At 38.9% G+C, this 18,284-nt stretch overlaps 1 long non-coding RNA gene across 1 annotated transcript in view; it reads right to left on the reverse strand.

The window, feature by feature from the left end:
* Positions 1-478: 478 nt before the first annotated feature.
* LOC133252062 (uncharacterized) overlaps positions 479-18,284 on the reverse strand; it is a 169,258-nt gene continuing 151,452 nt past the window's right edge. Inside the window, exon 4 of the long non-coding RNA XR_009737799.1 lies at positions 479-629. This is a non-coding gene — a long non-coding RNA (uncharacterized LOC133252062). The remainder of the gene's footprint in view (positions 630-18,284) is intronic.

Raw genomic sequence — 18,284 nt, forward strand, 5'->3', positions numbered from 1 at the left:
AACCCAATGGACCCTTTCCATCCTTCTTCTATTTGAGCTTTTGGCAATATTTGACCTCATTGGCAATGCCGGTATTCCTGAAACATTGTCACCCCTTGACTTACATGATTCTAGACTACTTTTCACCCATTTGGTCACTCTTTCACAATATCCTTATAAAACTATTTCTTTAAAATGTGTGTGTTTCAGGGGGTTCCCTGGTAGTCCAGCAGTTAAGAATCCATCTGCCAGTGCAGGGGACATGGGTTCGATCCCTGGTCCAGGAAGATCCCACTTGCTGCAGGGCAACTAAGCCCGTGTGCCACAGCTACTGATCCCACACTTCCCAGAGCCCGGGCTCTGCAATAAGAGGAGCCACCTCAAGGAGAAGCCCTGGCACCGCAACTACAGAGTAGTCCCTGCTCATCACAACTAGAAAGAGCCCACACACAGCAACTAGAAAGAGCCCATGCACAGCAACCAAGACCCAGCACAGCCAAAAGAGAAACAAATTAATAAGTTTATTTTTTCAAATGTGTGTTTTTCAGCATTTGGTCCTAGGCTCTCCTCTCTGGTCACTTTATACTGGGAGTTCTCAATGTTGGTTTTCTTGTTTTTTTTCTTTTGGAGGCACTGACGCCTTTGAGAATCTGAAAAAACAAAACAAAACTATGCTCTCACTCTCCAGAAAAATGAACAGAGATACACACAAAAAGCTTTTGTGAATTATTTAAGCTGGTTCACAAGACATCTTCTTCTGTTCCACACAATTTGGTAGTGTAATCTTCACTTACCATCAATATGCTGATTTCCAAACTTAGATTTTCAGCTAAGATCTGTTATCCTCTATGCCAGACTCTTAGAGCCAACTACTTACTGAACTTCTATCACATGCCCCCCAAACCCAACATGTCCAAACTATAACTTATTATCTTCTTTCCCTAAACTTTACCTCCTCCTCTGTTTTATATCTTAGGACAGGGCACCACCAACAATCCAATTACATCCAGATACCTCTCCTTTAACTCCCCTCCCCTTATCCATCACAAGAACTGCAAACGCGAACTTCAAAATGTCTTTTCAATGCCTCCACTTCTCTGCATCCCAATGTATGCCAACCTCACCGAGCCTCAGCATTTTCTCTCTCTTGACCTACTGCAACTGCCTACTAACTGGTTCTTCTGCCTCCAGCTTTTTTCTTCTGTAATGTATTCTCCGTGTCTTTGCAAATGCAAATTGGATTATGTCACTTCCCTTGTGGCTTCACAGCATCCTTCTTCTATTCATAAACAGATTTACCATCAAACCTGTTTTATAGTTAGAAGAAAGTTGATACAAAGAATGTTTAACTGGCTCTCTGTAATCCCCAAATCATTCACTAAAAGGACACAGAGTTAACATCTTCTGATCTTGTCCCAATTTCTTTTTTATATGATGAGGGTTGTATTAACACCTGCCTTTCCTAAGATTTTATGAAAAAAAAGAAATGAGACAGTAACAATTCTAACAACTTCCATTTGCATAGTGCTTTGCAATTTACAAGATGCTTTCATATATGTTTTACTGCAATAAATGTGAGAGGACTTTGAAACACTGAAACCACAAGATAAATACAACATTTAAAAATGTTTCCACATAATATTTCACATGTGAAAGTCACGGAGAATCAAGGTGATAGGACAGGAAAGTGAACTAGTGTTTCTGAAGGTTGACCCTCATTAAGCTCTTTCATACTGTCAGCCCACCACCCTATGTATAGCTAGAGGTCTTCTCAGAGAGCCATGGCCCCTCCCATTTGCAGATGGACTAAGTAATTTTAGCGTCTAGACTGCCTACACTGGCCCTTGAAAAGTCACATTTAGTAGAATCTTTAAAAAGCATCTTCTTTGTTCAGAAACTATTCAATCTGGAATATGATCTCTCCGTGACTTCGCGCTACTTGTGGCAGTAATTTTATCTTTTAGTAGAAAGCCTGCAATAATATTATGTCCTTGGAGGAAAGTGAGAAGGAAAAAAAAATTTCACATCACAGTGAGTGACTCAAAAAATACAAAAAATTAATATAACAAAACCTTTAGAAAAGGCATAGAAATGTATGTACAAAACTGCTCTTTCCCATTTTTTTTTTTTTAAGGTTTTTACTTGTCTTTTATAGGCGGTTTTGAAAAGACGGAGGGAAAGTCTTTCTGCTCCTCTCTATAGAAGCTACTTCAAGCTGGCTATTTGGAGGAGACTGACTTTGTAATGGGAAAACATGGGTAGTTTAATCCATCCCCTCCTCCACAGTGTGACCACTCCTTCTCCTTGACCCAAAAGCCTTAGCAGAGGAAGAAGCGATGGGACAGGAAGGCTTGAAAAGTTCTAAAGAGTGGTTTTGTATTCATGTCTAAATGAAGAGATTCATGTCACACCAAGAAGAATCCATAAGGCCTTTGCATGGAAACAGCAGTGCTGCGAGCAGAACCATGGACTGTTGTGATGCAGTGAGTCCAGGCTCCGTGCATGCTCAGTTGCTCAATTGTGTCTGACTCTTTGCAACCCCATGGACTGTAGTCCGGGCTCCATGGGTGTCTACAAGTCAGGGTGTGTCAATAGAGGTACAATCGCTTCTATGAGGCTAACATGGCCAGTTCTAGTGTCTTCAGGGGGGTAAGTAGAAGGTCCTTTCAATCCTGGACTCACAATCATGAAGATCTCAAATTTAGACTGTAGACATTATTTCCAAATGAGGTCACCCATGCAGCTGCAGAGCGAAACTGCCAGGATTGAAAGAAGCTCATTGTGTCATTTTAAATTTGTGTCTTTCCACTGAGACAACATGGAGAGCATTATCAAAGTCCCTGCCTTTGCCACCTGAATTATTGCAAGAGCCACTGGAACTGTCTTCCTGCCTCCACCCTTGCACCCTGCCACCTATTCTCCCAAAAGCAGCTATAGTGATTCTTTCTAAAATGCAAATATCACAGCTTTGATGGAATGCCTTCCCGTGAAACTCAGAGTAAATCTTGAGTTCCTAGTTTAGCCTATATAGTCCAGCATGATCTGAACTCGAGCCACCTCCTTTCAGCTTCACTGCACTCCAAGGAGACTGACCTTGCGCTCTCTGGAACAGGGCAGGGATGTCCCCATCTCAGGGCCTTCGCATCTGCTATTCCCTAGCTGAGAAACCCTTTCCCCAGATATTCCATTGCTTCTTGCTTTCTTTTAGGTCTTTCTTCAAAAGTGATTTCTTCAGAAAGGTGTTCTCCACACAACCTATTTAAAAGAACGCTTCTGTCACTCTCTGTCCTTGCAGGATGCCTTATTTTTTCTTACACACACGTGCATCTGCATTTATTTAGCTTATTTGCTTTTTATCTTGCTCAAGATAAGAGAATATAAGCCCCATGAAAGCCAAAGACTCTGTTTTGTTCACTGCTATATCTCTTGTGCTTAGAATAAGTGCCTGGAACACAGTAAGTGCTCGGTAAATATTTGGGGCCCTGAACAGATGAACTCATTGGATCATACTGCATATGATGTGGGCTTCCCAGAAGGCCCCAATGGTAAAGAACCCACCTGCCAATGCAGGAGACTTAAGAGACGTGGGTTCAATCCCTGTATTGGAAAGATTCCCTGGAGAAAGGCACAGCAACCCACTCCAGTATTCTTGCCTGGAGAATCCCCTGGACAGAGGAGCCTCATAGGGTCACAAAGAGTCAGACATGACTGAAGCAACTTAGCATGCACGCATGCGTATGATGTACTAAGAGTTTATTTCTTGCATGTATTTTGTAATAAAATCACTAAACTGCTAAATATAGATGCTGGAACATGGTAGCTTAGGGAGTTTCCCACTCCACCCCTAGCTTCCAGTCCCAGCCTCCTGCACTGCAAGGAGCCGCGTACATATGGTCGGACAGTCCAGCTGCTTGTCTAAGCCCTTGGCCACACTCTTCCACCCCGCCACCCTTGCAGCAAACTGTCCCCCTCCGGAAACTCCTCTGGTACAGGATGTGTCCACCAGCAACAGGGGTTGCCCTGCTGGGAAGAGGCCATGCATGCCTGGAAGTGAGCACAGACTGTTTGGGTGGGAAACTCCGGTGCTCTGGGCATCCAAAGCAGGTTCTCTAAGGGAGAGCATGGGCCCTGGAGGACATGTCCTCTGGCCGGGGGAGGGGCATGGCTGACGGACATGTGGAGCAGGACCCTTTAAAGCTATCTAGCCACTAGTCACTTGTGGCTATTTACATTTTGAATTAATAAAAGTTTGGTGAAATTAACCATTCAGTTCTTGAGTTGCACTAGTTACATTTCAAATGTTCAATAGCCACCTGTGGCTAGTGATGACCATGTTAGTCACACGGCAGATATACAGTCTTTCCACCATCACAGAAATTTCTAATGGACAGCATTAGCCCTTGAAACCTCTTGCCCAGGTTTAAGTGAAGTCTACTATAAGCTTTGTTAAACGACTTGATTTATTCAGAAAACATTTACTGAGCATCCACTGTGTTCCATGGGCCATATGAGTTACTGTGAAATCAGAAATGGACAAGGCACAATTTCCGTAAAGGACATGCCATCTCAGGCAGGCCTGTGGCTGAATCACAGACAGGGAGTAAAATCGTCATGCCCATCACATGACGGAATCTTGGCAGTGGTTCTATTTAAGCAGCACCAAGCGAACACAGGTGTTCTCCTCAGGGAAATGAAATACAGGAAAAATGGGGTTAAAGAAGGACAAAACCAATCCAGCAGTTTGTAAATCAAAGAACACTAGACCCAGCACCTCTTACTTAACAGAAACTTCTGCCTTCTGAAATAGACTAGATGCTAGAATGACAGAAACTAGCTCATCCTACTTCATGAAGTTTGTCTCGCTTTTTAAAATAACTGAAGAGAGAAAGTACAATGGCTGTTTTTAAAACCACATCTTTGAAGTTTTATGTCTCTGTGGTTTAATATTTTTCTGGAAAAAAATTACCTATTTGTATATGTAATCCAAAGTCTCCCCAAGTATGTATATATTTTTCATGGTTTCTTTCTTTCAATTCTTTCCCCCTAGTACAGAACACACAGAAAATTAGAATTTAACTAATCACTCGTGTTCCCATTCAAACTGTCCTGAGGAACCCTGTTTTGAAAAAAAATTACCTTACAAAGTTAAGCCTGGATTCATTTTTCTGAATTGGACCCATTTCATTCCACCAATTTTGTTCCGTTCCAGCAAATGTATTAGACAGTCTTGCATAGATATTGTGTGAGAATAAAGGCAAGGTTTCTATAAAAACGCTTACCTGACTTCCAAAATAGTTTCAAGTTTTCCTTCTTAGTATTGTCTAGCCATAAAATCTAAAACATAAAAATCCTTACAGAAGCTTTTGAGAAAACAAAAGTCAAGGCTAGGTTCCAGGACTTTGGGACTTCATTAAGTTTACTTAATCATTAGTTTTGTTTATGCTCCTAATTAGTGTTAAATTGTTAACTGGTTCTTCATTTCACAGAAACTTTTGATAATTGGCAGCTGTCAGTCAGGCAAGTTTGAAACATGTTATTCTGAAAGTGTAAAGACACACGTTCAAATACGCATTTTTCTCTTGGGGGTGAATGCCTCGGCCAACAAAACACCATGCCTATTGCAGTAAATTTCTCATCATTATCATTTTTCATCAATATTTCATCCAATGATATTGTCTAAAAAAATTAAATTGCCATTTATAATCTATTAACAATTCTACACATGCTACTAAAAACAGATTTTTGCCTTTGTTTTGTCTAGATTCTCTATCCTAGAATTTCCATATGCTTCCTAGAGGTACACATTACATATTGTAGTACTGTATGTCTACACCACCTGATGGATTTGTATTAAGTCCACATTCACTTTTCTGTTTTTGCAGAATATCTATTCAATTTCAAGATATTTATTTTCATAAATTTTAAGTATATTTAATATGCACAAGCAATTAAATGCTTTAATATCATTTCCTAATAGACTTAACGTTAATGAGTTTATTCTGGAAACATTACAAACCAGCTTAATTCTATTTAAATGGCCTATAAGGAAGATTTATTTGGGGTGAAGAGAAATTTTGCCTTTAGAGAACTGGTGAATGTGTTTCACTTTCAGTAAAGTATCAGAAAAATTATAGCCATAGTTCTAAGATGAGATCTTCATTTATTGATTATTTTGGAGATTCACAAACTTCTCTAGTTGGATCCCTCTTCTTCATAAATGACACAGATCTGTAGAACATCATTGTTACTGTCTTGTTCTATTAAATACATATTTTAATTTCCTTTCAGCATAGTACTGTAAGTTGAATTGAAAGCTCAAACTATCATTTATCCTGAGTGCCAAAAAACTTGTGTGGTCCAGAAAAAGTAGCTATTCACAAAGCCATATTTCATTGTAAAATTACCTCTTATAGAGTAAAAACAAACGTTCAAATTTAAAAATAAAAGACTGGAATATACTATTAGCCTGGCCTGTATCCAGACATATTGGCTAGACCATTTTGTTTTTCATTCATTGCCCAAACCTCAAGTTCTAAAAATTTCATATACTTCTGCATTTTAAACAGGGGTTTGAAAAAAAATAAATAAATAAATAAATAAATAAACAGGGGTTTGGTATGTTATCCCAATACAAAATAAAAAGTTTAAAAAAGAAAAAAAAGTAAAAAGAATAGTCCTAACTGCCACTATTTTCTCGATATTATACTGATGCTTGCCAAACTTCATCTTTCAGTACTGGGATACCAAGTATTTTGGCATTGCTTTGTTTAGGGAAAAGAAGTTTGGAGGAAACAAAGGTTCCAAAAATTACAGAATGAAAGTTTGAATGAAACAAAGGATTTCTCAGATCTAATAGAGTAGAACAGGCCTTCCTGGGACATGAAGATATTTAAGATGGCTCAAAGCAGAAAAATATAGTAGGCTAAGCAACCTAGATAGTATATTAAAAAGCAGAGACATTACTTTGCCAACAAAGGTTCATCTAGTCAAGGCTATGGTTTTTCCTGTGGTCATGTATGGATGTGAGAGTTGGACTGTGAAGAAGGCTGAGCACCAAAGAATTGATGCTTTTGAACTGTGGTGTTGGAGAAGACTCTTGAGAGTCCCTTGGACTGCAAGGAGATCCAACCAATCCATTCTGAAGGAGATCAGCCCTGGGATTTCTTTGGAAGGAATGATGCTAAAGCTGAAACTCCAGTACTTTGGCCACCTCATGCGAAGAGTTGACTCATTGGAAAAGACTCTGATGCTGGGAGGGATTGGGGGCAGGAGGAGAAGGGGACGACAGAGGATGAGATGGCTGGATGGCATCACTGACTCAATGGACGTGAGTCTGAGTGAACTCCGGAAGTTGGTGATAGACAGGGAGGCCTGGCGCACTGCGATTCATGGGGTCGAAAAGAGTCAGACACGACTGAGCGACTGAACTGAACTGAACTGAAGCATACAGTATGGCTTCCCTGGTGGCTTGGCAGTAAAGAATCTACCTGCAGTGCAGGACACCAGGGTTCAATCCCTGGGTCAGGAAGATACCCTGGAGGAGGGCATGCCAACCTCCAATATTCTTGCCTGGAGAATCCCATGGACAGAGGAGCTTGGTGGGCTATAGTCCATGGGGTTGTAAAGAGTCGGGCATGACTGAGTGACTAACACACAACACACAAGTACACAGTAGATTCTCAAGAAATGTTTGGATGAATACATAAATGAATGAATAAATGAATGAACACATTGAGTGTGAGAAGTGTTAACAAACTACTTTATGGAATTTTTCTAAGGTTAGAGAGCATTTCTGATTTAAATTTTTCAGGTGCCTGCAGCATCCAACGGTTTCATGTAACTTATGAACCCAACATAAATATTTGCTATTGTGACTGAAAAAAGAAATGAAGAAATACAGCTTTTTAATAATCATATTTCTTAAAGTGGTATATGAGGAGAACCCCACTGCCCTTTACACTTGTTCACTCAGGAACTAGTTTTCAAGGGACTATATAGGTATCTTCACAGCCACCATAGTTGGATGTGAGTTGGGTTAATGTTATAAAAATCAAAGTGACAATTGCACCAAGACAGCACATTATCTGGGCTTCCCTGGTGGCTCAGATGATAAAGAATCCACCTGCAGTGCAGGAGACCTGGGTTCGATTTCTGGGTTCGGAAGATCTCCTGGAGGAGGGAAAGGCTGCCCACTCCAGTATTCTGGAGAGTCCAGAGGATTCTCCGGAGAATCCTCATGGAGAGAGAAGCCTGGTGGGTTACAGTCAGTGGAATCACAAAGAGTAGGACACGACTGAGTGACTAAGCACAGCACAGCACAGCACATCATCTATGGCTAATATTTTAACTACCCAAAATAGAAGAGAAACATACTATGGCATGTGGGCTGCTGGAAGGATATGGTACTCGGAGGCATTCTCGTGGAGGCTCTTTTTTGGTGGGAAGAGAGAGAAACATCCTTGACTTTAGGTCCACCTTCTCTTTTTTGGTGGTAAGCATAGTGCCAGCTTCAACACGACACATCACTGCTCTGAGAAGACCACAGAAGGGACCCAAGTGGGTACTGCTGGCCACCTCTGTCTCCCGAGGAAGATGCCCGCAAGAACAGAGGATTCATTACAGTCTTGGCAAAACACCAGCTCACACCAGCTGTGTGTGGGACTGCTCGGCCTCTTGCCCAGCTAAGAGGCATAGACATCGTCAGTCTTGCTCGGCAGGTTTTCATAAACTCTCTGCTAACCTAGAGAATTCATTCTTGGACTTCTGGGGAAACAGAGTTGTTTAATCCTGAGTTCTTAAAGGCAAACATATTTTCTTTTCAAATCTACTCCTGGAATTTATGAGCTTTGGAAAGCAACATTCACAGCAGATTTGAGGTTTCCATTTTTGGTAAAGGCCAAGTGAGTGGTGTGAGCTCCATCTATGACCTGTTATCCAAATGCACCAAATCAGGAGGTAAAACAGGGCGCTAGCGTGGGGGCAGGGTGGGAATCTGTTACTTCAGTTAGATTTACAGGGAGTCCTTGTAAACAGGGTGCTAAAAAGTGTGTTGGATTTTTTTTAACCTTTTGTGACACACAACAGAGCTGTGAAATCAGTGAATTAAATAGTTCCAGTCCCCTGGGCACACATGAGCAATAGCATAAAAATGGACAGCACCCATTATAACATTACTGCTATGGAGCAGATGGACAGCTTCGGTTTCAGTCTTTTGTCCTTACTTCAGAATGGGGCAGAACTGGGAAACGACTGTAAATTTTCTCAAAAGAGATGAATAGGAAAGCTGTTAACTTTTTTCTTATTAAAAAAAGCAGCCTGGAAAAATTCCAAATTACACATTTTGCAGCTCTTTGACTGCAATTCTTTAGCTTTTGCTGCAAAACATCTGTAGGTGGTTAAGCATTTCCCACCCTCATTCCCCAAAATGGAATATCTCATTCCTGGCAAGACGTCCAATGCCCGAGAAGACATATGTTTACCAAACCAGTTCCCTGCCATATGTGTCCCACAGTTTATCCAGAGCACGATGCATGGGAGCTGATTGGCTTAGCCTGAGAGACTCGGAGAAGGAAAACAAGCAGGAAACAGATTGAGAAAGAAGTCAAAGATGAGGAGAGGGTGAGAGAGAGGAAGAGAGAAAGGGAAAGGAAATGAGAATTACTTTTCATTTTCTTCATTCATTTTCCTTTTAAAACTTAATCTCTTCCTTTTTCAGTGAATGTTAATAAGAAAATTTCTGGTCATATTATAGTGTTTTTACTGCTACTAGGTAAATTTCCAAAATTATAGAATGTCAAAATAGCAAAGGTGTCATATAGATGAACCCTAACACTTGAGATATTTTGATATCTAGTCATCTCTGATTTTTTCTATGATATGTGATCAAATTATCAAATAGAACAAACATTAATAACCACTTGAGTTTAAATTTTAATTCTGGACTTATAAAAAGTTATAAGTTTGTCATATTCTGACAAATTCCAAGAGAGAAAACCTCAAATGCAAAATAACCTTGCTGGACCAAATAAGTAATTCTAACCGTCAAAGGGGAGGATAAAAAGGTTGCAAACATGGTACTTAGATTCACTGAAATAACTCTAAATTTTAAAATAATTCCACAGAATAATAAAAATATCCTTTTAGCCAGCAAAAACAAGGCTGAAAAAGGAAAATGTATACTTTTTTGGGAAGTTTCTATTCTGCACATTAATTAAGATATTCTGACAAAAATACAACATATCAATGGGGCAAACTGTTGGTAGTAAATAGTGTCTAGATATTAATAAGCAAGTATGTTGATAATTCCCTAGAGCAGTTAACAGTTTTTAAAAATAATTTTACATATGAAAAATAATTTGAAGGACTCCAAAGACAAAATTCTAATGTAAATACTAGATGTAGAATTAATATTGTTAATTATTCAGTCTTCCATAGCCAAACCACATTACTTCTATGATGAAAAAAAATTTAGGAGAATTGACAGTGCTTTACCCATTCTAGTTCTACTACCATTTAGACTCTTCACAGGCAATGGATTAAACTGGGGTAAAGTTGTGGAATAGCAGAAATGTGTCCCCTCAAGCACACAAATTCCCATCAAGTTTATGTATCATCTTTTAAAAAGCTTTTGCTATTTAATAAGATTTAGTGTCTTACTTTTAATCTCATATTGCAGTCGCCGAAAAAAAAGAAAAGGAAGGGAGGGAGGAAGGAAAGAAGATCTGGCACTCTCCACCATGTTGCACTTTTCTCATGGGTTCACAATATGGGACATCACTTCCACCAGTAAGTAAACAAGATTCTCAAAGAGCACTTGGGAGACATACTAACTTACAGTACTGTTAGCTGCAGAGGGTTTTAAATAAGCAAATGGTTTGTGGTTTTAATACAACATATCCTAGCAAAAGAAAAGAAAGTTAGACTAATGGCTGCTTCTATGTATTCATTCAGCAATTTTAGAGGAATTTAAAGTTGCATAACTCTTTTTCTTCTCTACTTTCACACTGCATATCAATTATTCTTATATCAGTAACAGAAACTGCCATTAGAATTATTAGTTCCTATTTTCTATGGCTATAATCGTACTTCACAAGTACTAGTTATTTATAGAGAACAACAAATGTTCTTCATGTTCTTTGGGGTCTTTCAGCAGATATTTGGAACATTATACTTAATATCACAGCCATTAATAGTATTTCATATTTGTGGGGTTTTTTTTTTGCTTTGCTTTGGTTTGATTTTGTTTGTTTGCTTTTTAGTTCCTTAAAAGCAAAGTTTACATGTGTTTCAGACTAAAATGTTAAAATTTCATTACAAGAATGAAAACAGGTTCACCTGATTATAGCAAATCAATATCTTATAAGGATAAAGGAATGGTGATTAAAACCTTTGAATTTGTTTTTCAAAAGAGAAGAAAAATACATAGATTACTCAGAATGGACTATTTAGCTCTGTGGATCAAACTTAAGAATAAAAGTCTGTCCTTCAATTAACTTTTCCAACTTACATGTGATGAAAAAATTCTGATAATCAAGATAGCTTCAATTTTAAATACTTCTGCCAGACACAGAACTGTGTGCAGTTATGTCTGCATGCATCCTATGAAAAAACATGCACACCACTCTTTTGGAGGAAAGTTTCTCCTCTGTGTAGTTGTAGAAAGGTCCTAACACAAGACATTTTACATATTCCATTTTGAGTGAATGGATGGATCAACAATTGGCAGTTACCAAAAAATGATCTAGTGAGTTTCATAAACCTGGTTTAAAATAGAGGATAAAGCAATGCAGATTAGGGGGGGATATCCGTATTCCAAGACAGCAAAAATACTGATACTGACATATTAATATAGTACAACTATTGTACAAGTTTATAAACTGTCTTACTCTAAATTTCACAGCAAAGAGTAATTAACTGGGAGAGGGGATGGAGCTAGAATGCTTGATGAAGATAAAATGTAGTTGAAATATAGATGTACAAATAAAATGATTTTGCATTAAGTCTGGATCTACAAAAATCACAGGGGAAGATTCAGGTGTGTTTCTAGTCACTCCAAATAGATCTTTCTCACTTTAATCTGTAAATTACTGCTACACTGCAGGCCTAGGCAGGAATCACTGCAGTTCCTTGTGGGGACTATCTTATTTCCATTCTCCAGATGCAGGTTTTCTCCTTTCTCTACTATTTCAAGAACTGTAAGTAAGCAGGGCTCTAAAATTCAAGTTCAGTGTGCAGAGAGTTAATTTAAATTTGATAACAAATGGCTCTGCTTTTGAAATGAATGTAGCCTGGCAACTTCAACTGGGAACCCTTCGAGGGCCTCAATTATGTATGCAGCTTCTTTGAGAAATAGTTTCACACATCTGACCCAAGGCCCACTATGTTGTTGCCATGAAATAAAACTGTACGTGGGCATTGTTTCATTTCTGTACCGTCTACTCACTGCCAGACTCCACGCCCTTCCCCCATCCTGTGCATGCACGCACATGCACGCACACACACACACACACACACAAACTCCTTTATTGTCATTCTGCTTCTATTTTTCTAGTAGAGTGAATGTATCAATATAATTATCATAAGCATAATGGCCCCTGATTACTTTTTTTGTTATAAAAATATTCTGATGCTAACTGCTAAACTGTTCCGGTCAAAATCAGGAGTGGGAAACCTAAAAGATAAGCAAAGGGTTAAACCACCCACCCCATTTCATTTTTTTCAAAATGGCTGCTTTGTCTGTGTGCATACACCAATAGCAAATGTCCTTCTGTTATTGTACAGCCAATTTGATGTGTCAAGTATTCATATGCTAATAACGGTACAGTTTCTCACTTTTTCACAGATAAATGGTAAAGATTGTTACAGACAGTGAAACACAAGAATAAACAGCTTTTATTTCAGACGCGATAAATTACTTTCCATTCAAATAACATGCGACACACGCTGCTGACCATTTTGTTTCCATTCACTGTTAGTTTGCCTTCTGGGTGTGTTTTTTTAGAATAGTTTGAAAATATTTAACAGATATGGACAGAGTTGTTACTAAAGACTTGATTGCATTAATTTGCTTTGTAGTCATTTCATTACTGGAAGTTCATTTTTATGCTCAGTTATTACAGTCTGAGAAAGTTTGATGGAAAATCTGACACTGTTTTCCTAATATGGTACAATCAAGTCTTTTTAAAGCTGGGTAATGACAGTATTTGAAGAATGGATATCTTCCTTTCCAGGTTAGCAGAAATGTCATTTAGTAAATAAAATCCCTGCTAAGAATATCACCTAAAAAGAGACACTTGAATGAAATGTAAGTTGTTCTCTCAGAACAAAGTGGAATTATTTGGTTTTCTGATGCATAAATATGTCCTTTTAAAAAAGGCTGAGTAGGTTAAATATATATGATTAAAACATATATGTATTGTTAGAATGAACAATTAATGCAGAGGTGGGGATTTGAGTGTGTGTTTGGGGGGTGGGGGTGGTGAGTGATAAATAATGGTCCTTAAAGAAATATTTTAAAAAGAATGTACTCATGAACAGGCATGCATTGATGACAGAGTTGCAAATCAAAAGAAACATTTCTAATTTCTTTTCCACCAATTTAACGAAAATGAGCTTATACCCTCTTGAGTTGTAATACATTTCCAAAAATCAGAAAACTTAAGAAATAAAGCTGATGATTCTTCCAGCTACTTCTTAAATTCACTTAATTGTCCCTAGATCATTTGTCTGAACTTTATGTATGATCACTATTTAGTCTATACTGGGTCTTCTATTGTTACTTATGTTTGATTTGGTTGTATCTTTAGGTGTGAAAGCACATAAATTTAAAAAACAAACACACAGAAAAGTAGCTGGATTCACTGGTAGGCTTAAAGATCACAGATTTTAAAACTGGGTTGCACAAAAGTCTTTTTTTTCCTAATTGCTCAAACTTAAATACATGTGTGTACATACACGGATCCAGACAAAATCACATTAGAGAATTTCCAGAAGCACAACCCTTGATCACGTCAAAGTCTGCCTTGAGACATTAAGGATTCCAGAGGTAACTATGACATCAGGCCAGTGAGGCTGCAGCTCCCTAATAGTGTAATCAGCAGACTATGGTTTTACACAATTCTAGTACAAAAACTAGCCTATTAAAGGCAGTCCTATAATTCCAGGCCTTTTCTCCAAATTCCAAAATACCAGAGATGACTGTTATATCATATCAATGAAGAATAATGAAGGCAAATGACTGATTTTATATCAAACATGGACAATCAAGGGGTTTTTCTTCTATAGGGCTATACACAGAAGCTAATAAAACTTGTTCCCCCTTCCTTCCCCTCTAATGCCATCATTAAACCTATAAATTAATAGGACCAACTTTCAATATCTATTTTAAATCTTCCCCTTTATATATGTTATTAATAACATTAGTTTGCTACAAGAAGAGTAGTTAATGGCAGATGAGAGACTAATTTTTACTTTATGGGACACCCATCAAAAAGTGACTGTAAGCTAATTTATCAAAATTGAAATAAAGTAGGACACCAGTAACTATTTCAAGAATTAATTTAAAATGTGATATATGCCACACATGCTGCATTTCTCGGATTGTGTTATTAAATGTTTCCTAACTAATTATAAAGACTAACTGGAGAAGTTTTTACCCATCCTTTCTTGTCTTCTCCCATCTTGTCTCTCTTCATCATTTTAAATACAACCAGGCCTCACTCAGAGATCGGAATCTTCTATTTTCTCCTTTTTAATTCTTGGTTTTAGTGTAATTGGCACAATGGTCACAAACACAGGAATATACGACAGGAACTTGGGGTTTCTTTTGTTGCCTATTTCGGTAGCTCCTGTCACTTTGCCCTCAAACACCATTTTCATTTACTTTGGGAGCTGCCTTTTTAAGGACAGAGGTTTGAATTACAGTGGACACATAGTTACTGGGGACTAGCACAGAATGTGTCAGCTGTATGTGATATCAGGTTTTTCACAAAACACTCCTGTATACCAACTCCAGGCAAACTGACCTGGGCTCAGGGAGTGGCAGCCTACCCTCATTCACCAGGGTTTCACTCTAACGGAGGCTTCAATACAAAAAACAAGTAGAATGGAATACCAAAACGCCAAGGGGCTACCTGACGGTCAGAAGGAAACAAGGCTTTTGTGTTTTGCCTCAAAGGTGCAGGCTGTGTTGGTTTCTGCCGTACATCGACGTGAAGCAGCCACAGGTATACATAAGGCCCCTCCCTCTTAAGCCTCTCTTCTGCACCTCCCTCCCCAATCCCACCCCTCGAGGTTATCACAGAGCAATTATCCTCCAATTAAAAATAAATAAATTTTTAAACAATAAAATGTATTAAAACAACAGCAACAACAAAAAGTACAGGTTGGAGTGTATGTTATAAAACACCCTGTAATTCACACTGGCTAACTAATTTGGAAGAATTAACAGCTTTCTTTTTTAAGAAGTATGAGAATGGTGTTTTGAGGTTTCGAGTTTGCCTGTACACATCTTCTCCAATTCATTTATATTCTCTGCCAAGAGTTTTCAGTCTGTCATTTAAAAGGAAAAGTATTATATAGACGAGCCCTATTATATAGGGCGAGCAAAGAAATGACGGCATGGCTAAGTGCCATAAAAAGTCACTGAGCCTCTGAGTTCCCTGAGTAAAATCATATTCCAAAGCTGAGGATGCTCTCCACGTTGAACTGCCTACATCTGTCTGTGGCTACCAGCTGAATGAAACAGTGTGACACGCTTACTTCTTCTCCTTGTAATCAAATCAACCATGAGGTGTTTCATATTTTGGCACAAATGACACTCTACAAAAATAAATTATCTATACTCATGTGGTGCAAATGTCTATTTCTTGGATCTCTGTAGATATAGCGGAGTTTCTGAGTATCGTGCCAGTGTATCGTTTAGGTTATTACACATACAAAGGAAAATGGAGACTCAAGGCAACGGTCAACATAAATCATGTGGAAAATCTTACATCTGGCCTTAAATATCTATATATTTTAAGCAAGAAACTTATTTCACCTTTCTCTGAAAGTGGAGAAATAAAATCTCCACAGGTCCTATGTTACTAAAATATGATGAATTTGTAGACGTGTAATTAAAAATTTTGTCTCAACTGAACTGCAGTGTGAATTTAAGTCCAAGACTATCAGGATAAGAAAACATTGCCATTAAGGGCAAATCTACAAATATTACAGACAATGAAAAATTGAGGCATTATCTGAATAATGCAAGCTTTGAAAAGTGACTCTTGAAATATGCACTGGGCCCAGGTTATCTGGATAAGGATCTTAATTATTCACTTTTTATAGATCCAACCTGACTGTATCTGAATTCATTCACCAGTGGTTTGAGGATCGTTAAACACGGCGAACCTAACAAACAAGCATATCCCTCAAGCTCTCAGACTGGTATTTTCTGCATCCATCTTTGAAGGAGCAAAACCCCTACCAGGAGAGACTCTGTCATAGGCAGAGAGGCAAGAGTTTAGGTTTCCTATAACCTGTCTGCCATACATGAAAGCTGATAGTTTTGGTGGTTTGGGCCACAGAATGAAAGTCATGGTTTTTCTTCTGTGCAGTCACAGGAACGAGGAGTCCTGTGAGTCAACAACAAGCAGAGCTACAAAGGAGAGCAGGACTAATGAAAAGAGGGTAACGGGCCTTCTCCGCCTGCTCCCACACTGATGCGCCACCCTGGATAGCTCATTAGGGTACTCAGCAGAATAAAAGCGTCCTTTAAATAAAGCTTCCTTGTTCCAAAAGAGTGTATTCATCACCTCACGCATGTCCAAGATAGGAGCGCTTTCTCCTTGGAGTCTGAATGAAACAACCTGTAATCATTTGTATGGAGATGTTGCTAAACATATTTGTAACCTCAAAGAGGTCCTCATTCACTGGGACAGGAACAAACTCAGAAGAGATGGATTTTCCCAAGGGTACCACTTCTATTTAGTGTGTTAGTACCTTTGTAACCTATTGGACTGAGGACACTGTGGGAACAGCCTAGAGAGACTTCACCCTTTGCACAGAGACAAGGAATCTAAAGGGACAGGAGCCTTGTGGAAAGAAAAAAAAAAAAAAGAGAACAAAAGTGACTCATGCAGGTTTAATGGAGCAGGCACCTAACTAAACAATAATTACAGCTTCTCCACGATGTTGTCAGAGAGCCAGTCCCAGGCTGCATTTTGGAACCAAGGGTTAGCGTGTGAAAATAGAAGTCATTCTAAATAGAAGGGAAGCCCAGGAATTGGGGGTAGCGTTCATGACTGTATTACCTCTGTGGCAACACATTGCTTTGAGTTACATGAATGATATTCACATGTGTCTTGGCGATGCCGCTTTCCTCCTTTAGGTTTGAAGTTAAAAAGCTGTAGGATTAGTCTTACCTGCCAGAGAGAACAATGGGGGTGAAGTGACACAAGCCAGGAGAGCTTTCCTGAATAAGGGATGCTGTGGTCGATTTACAATGGCTTCAAAATAACAATGATTACTAGAGGTGGTGGAGGAGGAGACATCCTGTAGCCTTGCGCTGCACACTTGCAAACCTTTTAGGGTTAGTCAAAATTCCTGCAGAGCTTCTCCAGTGAAAGTGAAAGGAAAGGACTTCAGTCATGAAGACTGATCTCACACAGGTGAAATCTCCAGCGAAAAAAGTACTTAAGCATAACCGTCCTATCGATTTAATTTGAGACTGAGTTTATCAACTGCTTTTGGAGGCTGGTTGCCCTAATATACAGTGATACACTGAGCAGTTCCAGTTTCTTCCTTGTTGAAGAAACTAGTAGTGAGGATGCTTGAGGAGGAGGAGAATGCAAGTATCTATTTTAGATGTCATTTTCAGATTGAAAACTTCTTATAAACATTATTGCTAAAAATAATCATTTAGGTCAATATTGCTCAACTGGACTGATTTTTGGATGAGGCACAAAGCCTATCTACTGGGAAAGTGAGGCCTTTTAGTAGGAAGAGTCTTCCTGTGGCCTGGGTCACTTGGCTCCTGCAGGACTTACTCCTGGCCAGCCTGCTGGTCCACATTTACCTCTAGGAAGGAGAGATTTGCAACTGAGCAGATGCTTTACATTAGCAAGTGGCCAAGCTATTGGCTAGTTCTTGGCATTTAGTTATCAACATTCTTCCGCCAACTTGGCACACAGTCTGGAGGCCATGTGAAATATGACAGAATGAAATATTCAGTCGTTATTTCACAATTTACATTTTACCATAACTAAAAAAGAGGCATCAGTGAAGACTCTAGATATAACTCCAGCTTTGAACTCCAGTTGAAT

The sequence above is a fragment of the Bos javanicus genome, chromosome 7, assembly GCF_032452875.1.
Source record: "Bos javanicus breed banteng chromosome 7, ARS-OSU_banteng_1.0, whole genome shotgun sequence".
Lineage (NCBI taxonomy): Eukaryota > Metazoa > Chordata > Mammalia > Artiodactyla > Bovidae > Bos > Bos javanicus.